This window comes from Zosterops lateralis (genome assembly GCF_965231275.1).
Source record: "Zosterops lateralis genome assembly, chromosome: 3".
Lineage (NCBI taxonomy): Eukaryota > Metazoa > Chordata > Aves > Passeriformes > Zosteropidae > Zosterops > Zosterops lateralis.
In genome coordinates this window covers 85644525-85660401 of record NC_139764.1, presented here as the reverse complement: position 1 = coordinate 85660401, position 15877 = coordinate 85644525, and the positions used below count along the sequence as shown (strand labels likewise).

Below are 15877 nucleotides of genomic sequence, written 5' to 3'. Positions count from 1 at the left end.
CTGATCTAAACAGAAAGTGAGCATTGAACAAAGGATTCAAGCTAAAGCTGAGTGTATATTAAAAGAAACAGGCTGGAGCTGGGAAAAAAAAAAATACACTTGTCTTGATGTCCCCAAGCAGATATGTTACCAAGGAGATTTTTTACCATACTAAAAAAATAAAAAAAATTATAAAAAAAAAAAAAAAAAAAAAAAAAAAAAAAAAAAAAAAAAAAAAAAAAAAAACAGGCAGAAGAATGTGCACAGGATTCTGTTGATTTGACCCTTTCTTAATGTCTTCTCTATGTTTTGAATTAAATTATAGACATAGACATAGATTTGTTTTGAAAACATCAATACACATTTTTTAACATATAATTTTAATGTATAAAGCAGGTGACAAGAACAGTACTTCCACCAATAAATAAGAGGTGGCTTGAAGGAAATGAGTATAAGGTAAAATCTGGGACACGTAATTTCCTCTTCCAGGGACTTCTAAGAATGAGCTGGAATTGTTTAAGAAGTGGAAGAACAGAAGAGGAGGAATATGCATGTTAGATTATTTTTTTTTTTAACAGTCTAACTGCCCAAGATGAAATCACATCCAGTAGTTATGATTCTGTACTTACATATAGTAACACATGTATTTTAAATATGCTTGTCTGATTGAAATTACATACTTCATCTCTGTAATAGTCAGGATAGTCTCCTTTCTGTACATATAGTGATATTTCTACCTGAAAGTAGAGACATAAATTATATTAATCCAATTGTAAAAGCAGATATTTTTCACTTGACTAAAAAAAGACTATAGAGTGCTGGACCCAATATATGTTATTTATATTTAGTCATATCTGTCCCACTGCTGTGGACCTTTGTGTTCAAATATTGAAAAGTTCAATTCAAATTTTTATTTCATCATATTTCTCAGTTAATACTGTGAAGAGTTTTGCTCTTAAATCTAAGAATCCTTGCCTCAGCTCTTTATATACAACAGTATCATCGACATTTTATTTAGCAATCCTTGTCTGGCAATTAAAAAAATAACTAGTCACATTTTTAATATCTGCCAATATTGGAATGGATTTAGCAATGCAATTGCTATAACCTTGGAATAAACATATGCCTGCTGTTCCCCTTAACATATTTGTATGAATGTAAATAGAAGAAGTAAATCTAAAGATCTAAATCTAATGTATCTAAAACATTACAGAAAGTTGAAAAATATTTCTGTGCATTCTTCATTTTTTCCATTATTTCAATATGATGCACGCTGGCTTTTCTTTCAGTAGCACTTACTTGAAGCAGCTCATGATGCTGTTTTTTATCCTTTTGCTTTTTCACCTGAAACATTGCTGATGCCAGTATTGCTTCAAGCTCTTTAAAAGTAACAGTTAAGGGCCAGAAGTGCAAAGACAAGGACAAAACACCATTGCTTCAGGGCTGTATTCAATTCTCTTTAATCAGGCAGAGATGCCATTGAAATCAGTGACAGCTCTACTTGAATAAGAAGGGCTGGATAGGGATTTCAGTACTATGAGCATGTAACTTAACAATCTGCCCTACATGGCAGGAAAGGACTAACAAAGGAAGAACAAACAGTTCCTCTGAGTTAAAAAACAGTCTTTATATTCTACTTCTGTGGAATTGAAATAAAGCTGTAATTTTTTTTGAGAAACACGTTCTTTTCTCTCTTATTCCTTTGTAAACGTGTAAACAACTCAGCCAAAATCCCTCATCCTTATCCCTCTACATCTCTTTCTGTATCATGTCCACTTTTGTACAGGTGAGCTTTTCCATCTAAGAAAGTTTCCTACAATGGCCAAAAGAGAATAAGGAAGAACCTAAGTGCACTAACATCAGCTAATGTAACCTAAGTACTCCGAAAATAGTTTAAAAATCTTTAAAAATCTGTCTTCTTAGCAGAAAAGTAAAAAAAGTCTACAATACACTTTGAAATCAGAGGATACTCCACAGCAGACTGCTTTGAGAGTCACAGTCATGACTTAAGTCACTTCTTTAGAACATTCTTAATTAGTACCATGAGAATAAAATTCCAATCATTTATTGTCAGAAAATAAAGATAAATGGCAACTTGGTGCCCTCCTGACTTCAAAATATACATTTTTGATATTCTTTTATTTTCTCAGATATAATAGGTTTTGGTGAAAAATATGGTAACTGTAAAACACTGAGAAATAGCCTCAAGTGTGAATTTCCATGCTGCTAAATATATTGTCCTCATTTACTGACATGGAGAGTCACTTGGCAGTCTCTGGTGCAATAGAATTATAGATTATGCAATTCTTAATCAGCTGTGTAATGCACAAGCTTTTCTCACCCAATTGTACCAGTTCAATTTAGGTCATTAAAACTGCCACAAGGCAGCTTTCCTCCTCTGGCATAGACTGTCTGGAAAGACATGATTTTCCAGTAGTACAAGTCAGCAGTCACCTGCTGAGAGAGCCGGTGTGGCTTTTAAAAGCTGGTTCAGCACAAGAAGAAAAAGAGAGCTGACACTAACTATAGTTGTCAGAAACTCAGGTACTGGGCTTTTAAACATCTCAGAAAACCAAACTGGAATAGAGTTTAAAAAAGAAAATAGGAGAATTAAACGAAGCAAACAAATGGGAAAAAATAAGCCTAGCAAAGATAACAGAAGGGAGAAAAATAAAAAGAACGCAAATAGAAAAGAAAAGTCAAACATTAACTCCCTATAGGAAGGTATTGAAAAAAAAAACCAACAGCAACAAGAAAAAAAACTGTTCATACTTAAAAAGAGTTCCAAAGCTTAAAGTAATGAGTAATACTTCTCAATTAAAATGGATATTTTATGTTTGACACCATATGGAATTGATCTCTCTGTTAACCTCAGTCTATATTGGGTATAGTCTCAAAAAAGCATAGAATCAGAATATTTTGACTGAAAAGAAAACCCAAAAAACCCCCACAACAACAGATGAATAAGTGTATGTAAATATTAATTATTTATATATACCTACAGGAATTTTCCAAGGATGCATCTGCCCTATTCACCTGCAGTTTCACAGGTGATATGCACTCTTGTTAAACTAATGTATGCTGGCAAAAAATAACTTTACTCTGTACAAACAGATAGAACATATTTTACCAAAGAACCTACTCACAATATGCTAGTATTTTGCTTGAAAGCAAATCTACAGAAACAAAGTACATGATAATATCCATGAGTACTGGGCATTAAGTCGAGCTGACATTTGTTTGCCTAGGCAGGCTAAAAATATTAGTAAATATGAACAGCTTATTTGGGATGAAACAAGGAGAAACTGGTTACCATGGAGGGTGGCAGCAGGGAGAGGAAGAGAGATTTATGTTTCAAAATTCAGCCACTGAATTTAAAGCATAACTCCTACATATCAAAGGTAGTGGATGAATTAATAATTGGTCTGGATTTAATTTTTTACTAAGTATTTCATAATAAACTCTAGAAAAAAAATCTTGCAAATCAATCTACTAGAATTATTTTTTTAAAACAGGAAGTAGGTCAAATGACTGGTTTGTGGGATATTGGTTTTCCATGAGTAAGTTGTCCTGCCTCAAGGCTGGTATCTTAATTGCATCTGAGCATTGTAGTAGTATTCCAAGATGGAAGAAGTATGCAGCTCTTGAGATTTCCTCTGAAACACCACAAATTAGTAAAGGTAAAGGGGATCTAAAGAGAGAATGGAACTTTTTAACCTGATGCTGAAGAGGTATTAAACAGAAATAGGCAAAGATGGAATGAAGGTAGCAAAATTGAAATCATCAGCTCTAGTTAATAGCTGGTTCAGAGGAAGAAAGGACAAAAAAATCAGGTGGATTCTCCGTTTCTGGGTCATTCTTATGTACTGACTTGAATATGTAAATAATAGCTTATTCAATACTCCAGCTTTAGATCAAGAGCATTCAGAAAAAGCATGATATGGGTATAGAGTAAGATATCAAAGAAAAAAACTTTGCATTTTTAAATAGGCTTACATTTGAAGTCAGAAATGCAATGAAAGGGTTAGAATTCAAGGAGGAAATTAATCAAAGATTAATTGGTGATGGTATCATTTCTGCTGATAAGACAAAGATGAAGAATATTCCAATATTCCACTCTTTAAAATGTACAGAACTCTAAGGATTCTTCATGGTTTTCTTTAACTCCCATTCTAAATAATTTGGACTTTTTGTTTGAATGAGAAAAGAAAAGCAGTTCTGGCACCAAGATGCAATTTATCTATTTCAGATTGTGAAAGTTCCTTTCTCAATTGACCTATATTCAAACTTTGTTTTAGACTTGGCACACATCTAGTTATTTCAACAAATTTTCTGAGGATGGTGGCTAGTTACTGAAAAGTATTTATGTTCCAGAGTCAAGTTTCATCATTCAAAGGGAAACTCTAACTAGAACAGCCATACTGTGTCAAAACAAAGACCCTTCTTGACACTGCCTTATGCACTGGCCGATACAAATTGTCACACTAGAAATGGTTTCTTTGGTGCCAAACTTTGGCTTTTCCATATTTGCCATCTTCAGTAGTACAACACTCATTCTCTTCCCTTTTTTTTTTTCAGTTACTTGGGATTATTTTTTTTCCCTCAATTCCATTTTTATGCTCTTTGTTTGGTAACAGAAGATATTTAAATGCTTTTCAATGAGATTATTGTGTATTGCTGATTGGAATGAGTAAGAACTTTGGCCATTAGTAGTCAGACTGTCCAGGGTGCTCTGCCTAATCCCTCATATATTACTTGTTTTTTGGCAGAAGGATGACAGCTTAATTTTGTCCTCCTGTACCTATTGTTTGCTCAGCCCTAAGGGGAAAATCAACAGGAACAACGGTACATGAAGTTGTCTAAAGTGAATAAAACACCTCTACAACAAAGAATTCTGCTCTAGTCTATTCTCCCTCTTTAAACTATTTGTGGCCCACCACCATGATATCCACAATTATGATTACTATCTTTATCAGACTTCTTTTCTATCACCTTCCAAAACTTTAGAGACTGTCTGCATTCAACCTTTATGGAGGAAAACTTCTGAAAATATACAGTACCTTTTTCATTCAAGACTACTGAAGGCCAACATGTTAGCAAAACTGTAAAGTTACAATTCCCTAATCATCCAGCAGACTTGGAAACTTACAGCACCTCTTTGATGTTTGCAGACAATGTGCTAAACTGAAGAGAATGGACTCAGGTACCCAAAGGAATTCAGTGTATTTATGGAGTGTTTTCTTTGCTCTCCTATTTGTAATTCATCCTGCTTCATCTAGGGAATCAGTAAACATAGATTTGCTTCAATGGCCTAAACAGAATAGAAGCTTCCCAAAGACAGGATCTTTTATTTAGAAAAAAGTGCAATTGTAATATCTGTCACATCACACAGAATCACCATAATAGCATTTTGAAAATAGAAAAAGAACCCAAAACTAATTACAATGTAGAAAATATTAAACCCAAACTTTGTGGGTTTAATATTTTTAACGGTGTTTAATGCAAGGGGATACTTGGGTGATGCTATTTTTCAATACATTAGACTATTTCAAGTTTTTTAAATGACCAAGAATTTTTCTTTACAATTAGATAGTAGCTATACATGTATACAGAAAAATGTATCCACAGAAGAATGGAGCAGTGTCTTGGGCAACTAACAGACTGCACTGAAGTCCATATACTTCAAATTTGCCTCATAAAACAACAACTAACATTTTTTGTAGCCAAAACGGCCTGAAGTTTGCTTACTAACAATCATATCAATAGCAGGAGTTATCAGGTATCATCATGCTGTCTTCACCAGTTATGGGTTGTGACATAAGGGGAAATTAGGAGTGAAAGGAATTCACTGCAATTCTAAAGAGCAATAAACTTACACTATTCTTGAGGAAAAAATATTTAGCTTGATGTTCTGGTTTAATCCATTTGGCAGCTAAACACCACCCTCTGTTCACTCTCCCACAGAATCATAGGGAAGAGAATTAGAAGGGTAAAATGAGAAAACTCAGGAATTGATTCTTTACTTGAGTAGGGAAAGTAGAAGCTGATGCCCAAGCAAAGCAAAACAAGGAATTCATTCAGCACATTCTATGGACAGGCAGATGGATGTACAGCCATCTCCAGGAAAGCAGGGCTCCATCACACGGAACTGTGAATTTGGTAGACAAATGACATTACTCTGAGGGTTCCTCACTCTACTGAGCATGACTCCATATGGTGTGGAATACTCCTTTGGTCAGTTGGGTTCAGCTGTCCCTGCTGTGTCTCCTTTTTGTGGACTGTAAGGGCTGACACCCCATACAACACACGAATAAGGCAAACAGGCACAAGACAGGTTTCTGATAGTAAGCCATACAGTTCTCTCTGATTGTATCTGAGAGTATTAAAAGCAAAAAAAGCAACCAGCAAGCCAAGAGAAGCAATCATAACTTCAGTACAGACAAAAATGGCACTGATTCCATGGCCATAAGGAATAATTGTTTTGTCTTGTTTTGTTTTGTTTTGTTTTAATTACTCAAAAATATCTGAAGGTAAACTTTCTAAAGTTCAAAGCAGGCACACAACTTTATACATGCAATATAGAATGATAAAACTTGCTGACAGTTGGATATGCTCATTAGGAATCGTAAGTCAGCAGCACTACTTTCAAAAACAGAAAACTGTTAATATGCAGACTTCAGCTGAAGGAATAAATCAAATAAATCAAATATTTATCTTGATACATGTAGTCATTTTTCTATCTGTGCAGTATATTTTCAGATCACAGCTTCTTTCAATTTATTAATTATTCCATTATATTCCCCTTATGAATGCCTTATGAAATTGTATATTATATGAAATACAAATAAAGAATCAGAAGCCAGGCATATCTCGTTCATAGCTACTCTACGCATCTGAAATCTTTTGTCAAGAGAGCTGTCCCAACTCATTAATTCAAAAAGAGGTTAATAGGGAAACCAGCATCAATAAGCCAGCAAAATCCCTTTTACGCTTTTCTAGAATAATCAACACCTCTGAACAAAGTAATTCATCGTGGACAAAGATTGTCAGCCTACTGATATCAAAGGCTAGGCTAAGAGAGGAGAATATCCATAAAACAACCTGTGGATAGAAACTTACTATATTAATATCTGGGCACATAGAAATAATCCAGTGAAACAGATTTAATGATTTGCATTTAAATTATCCCATTGAAAATACTATAATTTAGATTAATATTAGAGACATGGCAGCTGGGAAGGTAACAAAGTTTGAAGTCCTGTCTGTGTAATTTACTTGCATTTACAAATCTCTCCATCTGCACTTGGTCACTCTTATTTGCTATCTAGGACACTTTCCTTGTGCTTCCTGTAAAATTATGTACTGACTAATCAAGCATTCAGAAGCTTAATGCTGTGACAGCTAGGCTTGTATTTTCAGTTTTGCATAAGGCATTGCAGACCCCTGTGTTCAGAGATTTCTTACTTTTGAGGAAACCAGAATTCAAAGTGAAGTCATTTGAAATTTTAAATAAATCTACCTTTAATCCACAGGTAAATTTAACCTGGTAACTACCCTGAGGTATCAAGTAATAGTAGGTTGTCCCATCATGATACATAGTTTGAAGCAGGATTATCTGTCAAGTTATTTCATTAGGATGTTCTGTGAAAAAATATGCAATGCTGAACATTTCAAGGTGGTCTCAGCAGGGAAGTCTGAGATCGTTGCATTAAGTGTTGGTAGTATAATTCTATTATTTCCAAGTAAAATTGCTAATGTTAATTAATTAAGGAATGTGCTACAGCCTCCCTTCTGCACCTTGCTTCTCCCTATGTAACTACAGTATGATGAGTAAAACTGCTGCAGCAAGGTTAGGTTTCATGGTCTTTCACAGAAATCTGATTCTTAAACTGTAAAGGTTCTGTTATTCAATCACTGTGCCTGAAGAAAATTATTTCCTGCATATCACCCCTTACACAAGCTGATCTATTGTGATTGTCTTTTCTTATTAGTAATCTACATTTAAGTAGTATGTTTTCTTAGCATCTGGAAAAATGAAAATTACCCTATTAAGAAAGGGAGAACAGAGATTAAACCTGGTCTGGATTAGAAATAAAAGACCTCTCCTACTTAAATTGCTTTGTTAAATGTTTGTACTTAAAGGTATTAGTTAAATCTTTAGTAATCTCCTTTTTCTTTTACTAAAGAAAAGTTCAATTACTGTGTTCTACCTACTTGTCAAATACAGATTTAGTGTTCTAACAGTTAAGAGGACATAAGAGTATGTTGAACAATTGCACATAATTTTTAATTTCATAATGCTAATTTTGTACAAGAATATTATCCTTACCAGACATTAGTAAAAATATAAAGATGTTTTTAGGCTACATTAAAATTTTAAGTATTTATCTATTTCGTTGGTAAGAGAGAAAGCTTTTTATGAACAGACTGCATTGCACTAATTAAGGCACTTATAGATATTACAGAAACCACTTCCTCTTTGGGAAAAGAAATAGTCTTCCTAAAAAATTGCCTCTATTTACTGAAAAAAAAAAAAGTTATTTAAAAGGAAAAAACCCAGCATTTCTCTTTACAGACATTGTAGGGTAGTAAGCATAAACCGTAACAAAAGGATATTTTGTACAGATGTTCTTGTTGGTGCACTGAAACAAATCAAAAGGGGCCTAAAAATACTTACCAAATGGAGAGTTTTTATGTAAATAAACACTGAAAATTAAAATACAGATTAAGTAAGAAATTAGCTGTAACACTTGCAAAATGCTCCCCAGGTGAGTATTTTTCAGGATAATCTCTGTAGCCATCCTATGATCTGGGGAGAACTCTTGATTCAGAGAAATTACTTTGAAGATGGAGAATGTTGGAGATGAGACGTCTAATGAGACTGCAAGATCTACGTTTTAAATACCTTTTAAGGTTCATTTGACTGTAACTGTGACAGGCTATCTTGGAGTAAAAGAAAACCACAGGTCTGGAAACAAAGACCCCTTTCTAGCACTAAGACAGAAATTGAAAAGAAACTACAGACTACATAGCAAATCTGTGATTTGGAAGCACTCTGAACATCCTGTGCCAAGCACTCCTGGAATTATTTCAGAGGGCAGTAGTAACCCTTTCTCTGCTCATGGACATGTTTGAGTCATCCTAGATATATTTTGTGACACATCATGATCTACATTTTGTCAGAAGCGTAAGTTTGAACACACCTCTTAAACAGAAACCTCTGTCACCAGACCATGACCATGAGTCTTAACTGTCTTGGTTTTCTCCCCTGACTGCATGCCTCTGAACCTGTAACAGCATTTCTGTTACACTCTACAAAAGCTCCACCAGTAGAGTTGAAAATGGTAGATCCATGAGCAGACTGCTGCACTGAAATCAGGGGTCTGTAAATGGTTGCTATGTTGTCAGAACTGTTCAGTGGGTAAACAAACACACAAAAATAATGAACTCTAGTTGATTATGTAAATAATTGTTCCTGACTTCCACTCTGCTGTTTCATCTGAACAAGATCCTCCTGGGTTTTGCAATCATTACATTTTCAAACTGAAATGCATATCTGTGTTTAAATTACAAAGTTATAATTTGGAAAGATTTACCAACATTAAATCACAAACGTGCACAACACTGCAATGCAGCAGGTTTGAGCAAGAAATAGAAATAGAATGGTTCTGAATTAAAATATACTTATGTAAAAAAAAATTGTCACTGTGACATCATTTAATAAGAAATACAGTTTCATGGTGTCTTAGCTTTATTTTTTAAAAAAGATTTGTTATTAGTCTCAAGTTTCGGACTTCTAAAATAATTTTTCATTTCATCCTTTTTTGATTTTTAAAAAACTCCATAGAACAGTTATAGTAAGAGAGCTTTGCAAGCAGTTCTTCTTCAGTCCCTATTAAAAATATATGTGAGATCAGAAACCCTCAGATACTATCAGCTTTATAGACTGGAATCAAATGAGCCTCTACTAATTTTTTATGAAGGATCCTCTTGTGTTATGCCAAGTCCCTCATGATTTCAGGAGCCTCTGAAACACATGGCACTAGTCCAAAAGGCGTCACAGACACAAAGCTGAAAACAAGGACCTTAAGACCCCCCCTTGGGAGTCTAAGCATTATAGACTGTATTATGTGGATCAAGAGGCTTCTCTAGTATCCATGAATTTCCCTGGTGGTTTTGTGCTGTCTTAAGCCAAAGCCTTTAAACTGATTCTTTTCCACTTAACAATTACAAAAGTTTGACAAAAAGAAAAACCCCACAATCTTTGAAAAGTTGGTGAGAAAAATATCTCTGTCTTTTGTTCCCTGTGTGTTGGACTAGACCCAAACTAAGTCAAGTTATGTAGACAACATGGCTTCTGTTTAAAACATCAACACAGCCACTAAAAGCCTTAAACATTATACTCATTACATTCTGTTGGGTATAAACCTCAGCCTTACTTTCAAGATTGTTAAAAGACTGTTAATTGCAAATATGCAAGTTTAAGAGAGCAATCCAGGACTGTAAATTTGGAATCAATGCATAATTTATTTAGTTATTTTATTTCACAGTAGATTATTTTTTTCAAAATTTATAACAGGTCTTATAATGGTACTTTCAAGTAAGTTATCCACATGTAATTCCATAGCCACTTTTTATTTGCTAAAATTTAATTGATTGAAATAATGAAGAACCAGTAGTCCAAAATATTTTTATCAGTATGATTCTTTTTCATATCTATTCTTCCATTTCTTGATCTTTTGTTGTGTATTTGTTTCCTGTGACTCGTGAGAGTCAGACTAATCCTTTCAGGATGCAAACTAATAGTTGAACTACAAATAACTTATTTATTTTATCTTCTAAATTGAGATTATGCCATTATTGGAGGCTATTTTCTGCATTAGAGGTACCAAATACATCATTAATGCTTTCAGCATACTGTTTGTTTATCTGTGAAAGAATATGAGAATTAATTTTTAATTAATTGCCTGTTTCCTCAATCATAGCAGTATATTACACACATATTTGGTTCATACAGCAGCAGTTCATGCATGAGACTGGACAGTGGGGACAAAGGCCTGTGCAGCTGGCAGCTGAATGAAACCTCTGCACAGAAATGGAGTAACAGTGCTCAAGATCTTGGTGCAGGCTGAGCAATCTGCAAAACGCTGAAGAAAGGAACCTTCTGGTTAGAAGTTTATGAAACCATTCTCTCACCAAGCCTTACAGTCTCAGATTCTTTCCTTCTGTGAAGTTACAAAGCAATCTCTTCTATTTGTAGGACTCATGATGGACGCCAGTCCTTTGGTGCGGTCGCTCACGGCTTCCTTCCCTTGAGGGGTGGCTGCCGCCCAAGTGCTCCGGCACAGGACAGCCCTGCCTCCACTGCAACACGGGGGTCTTTTAGCTCGGTGAATGGAGTCACCACTAAGACGCAGGTGAATAAAGGACGGGACTCTTCAGAGTTCAACGCAGAGGAGATTTATTCCCGCTGGTCGAGGCTCCAAAGAGACCCTGACTAGCTCTTGCACAGACTTTTTATCTCAGGGGTGGTAACAGGGGGTGGGTAAAGAAAGGACCAATCAGGTACAACAAGGGTGTGGCTCCATTAGTGTCAGTTAACTTATTATCCAATAACATAGAACGAGGAGGGGGAATACATTAAAATCATCCAATCACTGCAAGCCACTCACCGAACTTTCTAGAGGGAGGAGAGACCTGCAAATGATGGACATAACTTAAGGTTATATAACACAATGATTGACAGTTAACGAATAACTGGTAAACAAGTACAGGAAAATACTAACATAGGAGAAGGAAAGGGGTGAATAGGGATAAACCATTCATGTAAGATATTAATTTTAACAATAATAAACTGCATGAACTTTAGTAATAAACATGGGAAGTTACCAGCACACCTCCACACTTTGGCACTAGTAATTACTTCTGTAGACTAAAACCAGATAAATTGCATTCTTTTTTTGAGGAAAAAAATCACAGCCAAAACCACAACAACAACAACAACAGCAAAAGCAACAACAAAACCCCATAAAACAAAACCTTTGCAAACTTAGTTCTCCCTAGAGTAATAATTGCAATTAAACATGTACACCAAAAGAGTAATGCAACCTTGGGAATAAAGGCTTCCATTTTCCATTAATTTTTACTTATGCTACCAGCAAGCTACATAAGGCCTTAGGATGGAAAATGCATTGTACAAAATTTTAAGTATAGTTACAATGAACTGCAACATTTGAAAAATTCTTGCCACCATGTGACTTTGTTCCCTAACACATTCTACAAGCAACAACTGCTTGATTAAAGAAAATACAAAAGTATCAAAGGAGCACAAAAAGTCAGGATTGTGAAATATGAACTAGGCATTTAATTTTGTGTTGACAGATGTTAAGTGCTTCAACACTTGTGTGGATCCGAGTCTTAATTTTACATAGGACTCTACATGTTCAGAAAGTATACCCCAGAATTTTCATATCATTAATCCACAAAATATATGTATAATTCCTTCCCACTTGATGCAGAGCATAAAAAAAATTACTTCCACAGGTAGTAGCAGGTAGAAAATTAATACTCAAGACCTATTTATGCTTCACCAAGCCTATATTCTCCCATGTTACCCAAATTTCTTGTAATTGAAAGATTAAATGATAAAAAGTTACAAACAAAATTATAATATCATCACTGCTTCAACCAATATTTAAGCACAACATACTTCTACATTAATATATTTCATAATGTGTATAATGAAGCTTATGAGTTAGAAGATATATAGAGTGTTTTATTTCTCAGTAGACTACCTTTGGTTTGGTTTTTGTTTTATTTTGCTTGTCTGGCACTCAGGTTTAAAAGTCTCCCTTTGTGTTTGCTTTTTTTTTCTTTTGTGAGTGTGATTATAATTGCAGCTAGGTTTTGTTATCTGAGGCTTTATATTTTATATTCTGTATTGCAATTCAATTTACAGTTCCTAACAGCCAGGGCTGCGTTTTCTCAGTGACTAAGTAAAGAGGCTGATAGGTATGATTACTTCTGAAGAGAAGGGGAGAAGTGATTCTGGGAATATAGTTCTGTTTCTTTCTGAACAAGGGGAGTTATGATCAAGAAAGCTCAGCAGATGAACTACAGTTATGAACAAAATAGTTTTGATCATGTTTATGAGGAGTTTTCTCTAAGACTTAAAGCACCAACAGAGAGAATCTCATAAAGCAGGAAACCAAGTTAATTGCAACAAAGAGAATAAATATCTTCCTTGAGAAACAAACATTAGGACCTGAAAGTGGCATTTCCAGACACCAAGAGGTTTGCCAGACCTACAGTTCAGAGCAGAAAGGCAGTAGAATACCTAGCGTAGATATCAGGATAACTACAGCTGTAACTAAACTGAGGTCAGTAAAGGTTACGAAACCTGACTGAATAGTGAGTAAATCATGCCCAGTCCCCTAATGTTGTACACATATTTTTAGAGGTCACCAAGATTTGCGGCTTCAGTTCAGCACTATTAAGTTGGTGTTACACTGATTTTATTGCCATGACTGCAGTAAGGGTATGTATACCGTTTTTGTCATATGAACATCTTTTTTTTTCTGATAGTTGGGTTTCTGGGTTCAAACCATGCAGCATATACAGCATCATTAAATGATTAAGCAAAAACTTACTGAGAAAATATCAGCCAAAGCATCCACAATTTTAGATCTTTCTGAATATTGTATTGATTATGCTGAAAATTTAGAATTGCAGTATTTTGTTTTATTTTTTCCAACCATAACAACAATGCTGATCTAAAGAAGGATAAGGGTGTGCATGATGGAAACTTTTAGCAAAGATAAAGTCTTATTGCCAAATTGCACTTCACAAAGAGAGCAAAAAGATTTTTTTTATTTTTTTAAGTGGTACATTAACAATTAAAGGGCAAATTTCAGATTTCTTGACAGAGTTTTGTCTATATTAAGAGACTACTTTGGTTTTATCACACACACTAGTGTCTTACAGTGTACTTCTAATGTAGGGCTGTCCAACAACAGCAGTTTCTGTAGGATGAAGTGACTGCAAGGGGAAGGTGTCAGAACAGGAAATAAAAAAATATTTTCAGTCATGCAATCTACTATTTCACTGTTTAGACAAATTGTGTAATCTTTGAGCAGTGGCAATCAGCATATTTAGAAGGTTATAGAGGTAATCCAATAGTTTTCTTAAGTAGATTAAAGGTAATTTAAATATTTCCTCAATACCAAAGAGTATGTTTACCCAAAGTCTTCTTTCTGGCAGTGACCAGTAACAGATGCCATGGGGAAAAAAATAATGGAGCACAAGTAGGAAAATTTCCTCACTTTTCAAATTTCAATCATAACTAAATTATGAAAATCATAACAACCTGTGGGTATAAGTGCCATTAATTAAATTTTGAACTGTCAAACTCTCTGAGCTCCTAGTCTATGGATGTAATAACCTTATTTTATCAGACTGGTCATGTAGTCATCTGTGCTTGCCTAACTTCTCTTATAATTCAGATACAACACTGTGAAAGATGTCCCAGTCCCAAGGGAAGACAGTTTGTAACATCTTCTTATCTTATATCAAACCCACTCCAGGAGGACAGAATAAACTCACAGAGGAAATTGTTCTAGGCATTGGTTTTGAAAGAACATTGCCTGTAAAAAGACTATTGGACATAACAAATTTTTGCAACAATTGTGTAGTGTATTCTGAAGTTGTAAGAGATTGAAGAGCTGAAGTATTTTTCATCATCACAATATACATACACAGGTTTTTAACTTGGCAACTAAGTAAACCAATCCAGTGACATAACATAATTATTTTATGACAATAATAGGAATGGTGTTTCTTTCTATGTTAATTGCATTTCAAGCAGACACTGATGTTAGAACATTTATCAGTATGTGCCTGTGAGTACTTTAATTTCATCTTTTATAATTTTACCAAGTTTTGTTCCAATTGGAACTTTATAATGCTGAAAGTCCAAGATGCTGAATACCCATGTAATGTGTATGTCTACCCATCTGCAATCCACCAGTGAAGAGAAAAATCTCTACCTTATTTCATAATCTTCAGGAAAATATTTACTAAATTGGGGACCATATGTCTTTTGTCAATGGCTAAGATTCTTTACTTTAAAAAAATAAAGTCTTTAGTACTACTTTTTCATATTTTATTCAGAAAATAAAATCCATTATATGCTCAGTACACACTGCATACTCTAAATCAACACCTATTATGTAATAGTCATACAGGAAATATTAGATCAAAGAAGCAAAAATAGTTCAATAAAGTGACCTCTCAGTCATTTGAATTACCATCCTTCTGCCACAAAAGCTAGTATTTCTTGAATTGGAAATTAATAGAGAAAGCAGATGATCAACCCACCTCTATTCATGATTACTCCAGTTTAGAAAGAACCCAGTGTTCCCTGGGGAAAATTGGTTGTTGTTGGTAATATGTGCTGCTGCTGTCGGTACAAAGGGCAAGGTAATGTAGTAATATTTTACTAGTGTCAGATGGTGCTGTGCAGTAAGAGGCTAGAGCAATTTAATGCAATGCCATTTATTTATAATGGAAGCCTGAATCTCCATCCACTGAGCTATAAACTTGCATTTTGTTGGATATAGTATATTTCCCTAGATCACTGAAGCTATTAAAATCTGATGACTAAGTTATTGATATGGAAACCTGTTGCTGAGCTGTTTAGATATATCTAGTTTTCTAGCACATATATTTTAGAGGTACTAGATATTTGTTTCTTTTTCAGGCTTTATGGTATACTTAAGCTTGTCATATAGTCACTGTTTATCTTATAGATGATGTAAAAGCAAATATAGCTTTAATAGCCAAATGGAACAGTTCTTACACAGCTGACTTATCTTCAAAATCAGCATATTGTCACTAACTT

General features: G+C 34.6%; 1 long non-coding RNA gene across 1 annotated transcript; it reads right to left on the bottom strand.

Moving 5' to 3' along the window:
- Positions 1-527: 527 nt before the first annotated feature.
- LOC310907705 lies at positions 528-15420 on the bottom strand. The gene is made up of 3 exons (XR_014589698.1): positions 15355-15420; positions 6003-6127; positions 528-716 (listed from the first exon to the last, which is right to left on the bottom strand). It is a non-coding gene; the product is annotated as an uncharacterized lncRNA (long non-coding RNA).
- Positions 15421-15877: the final 457 nt, after the last annotated feature.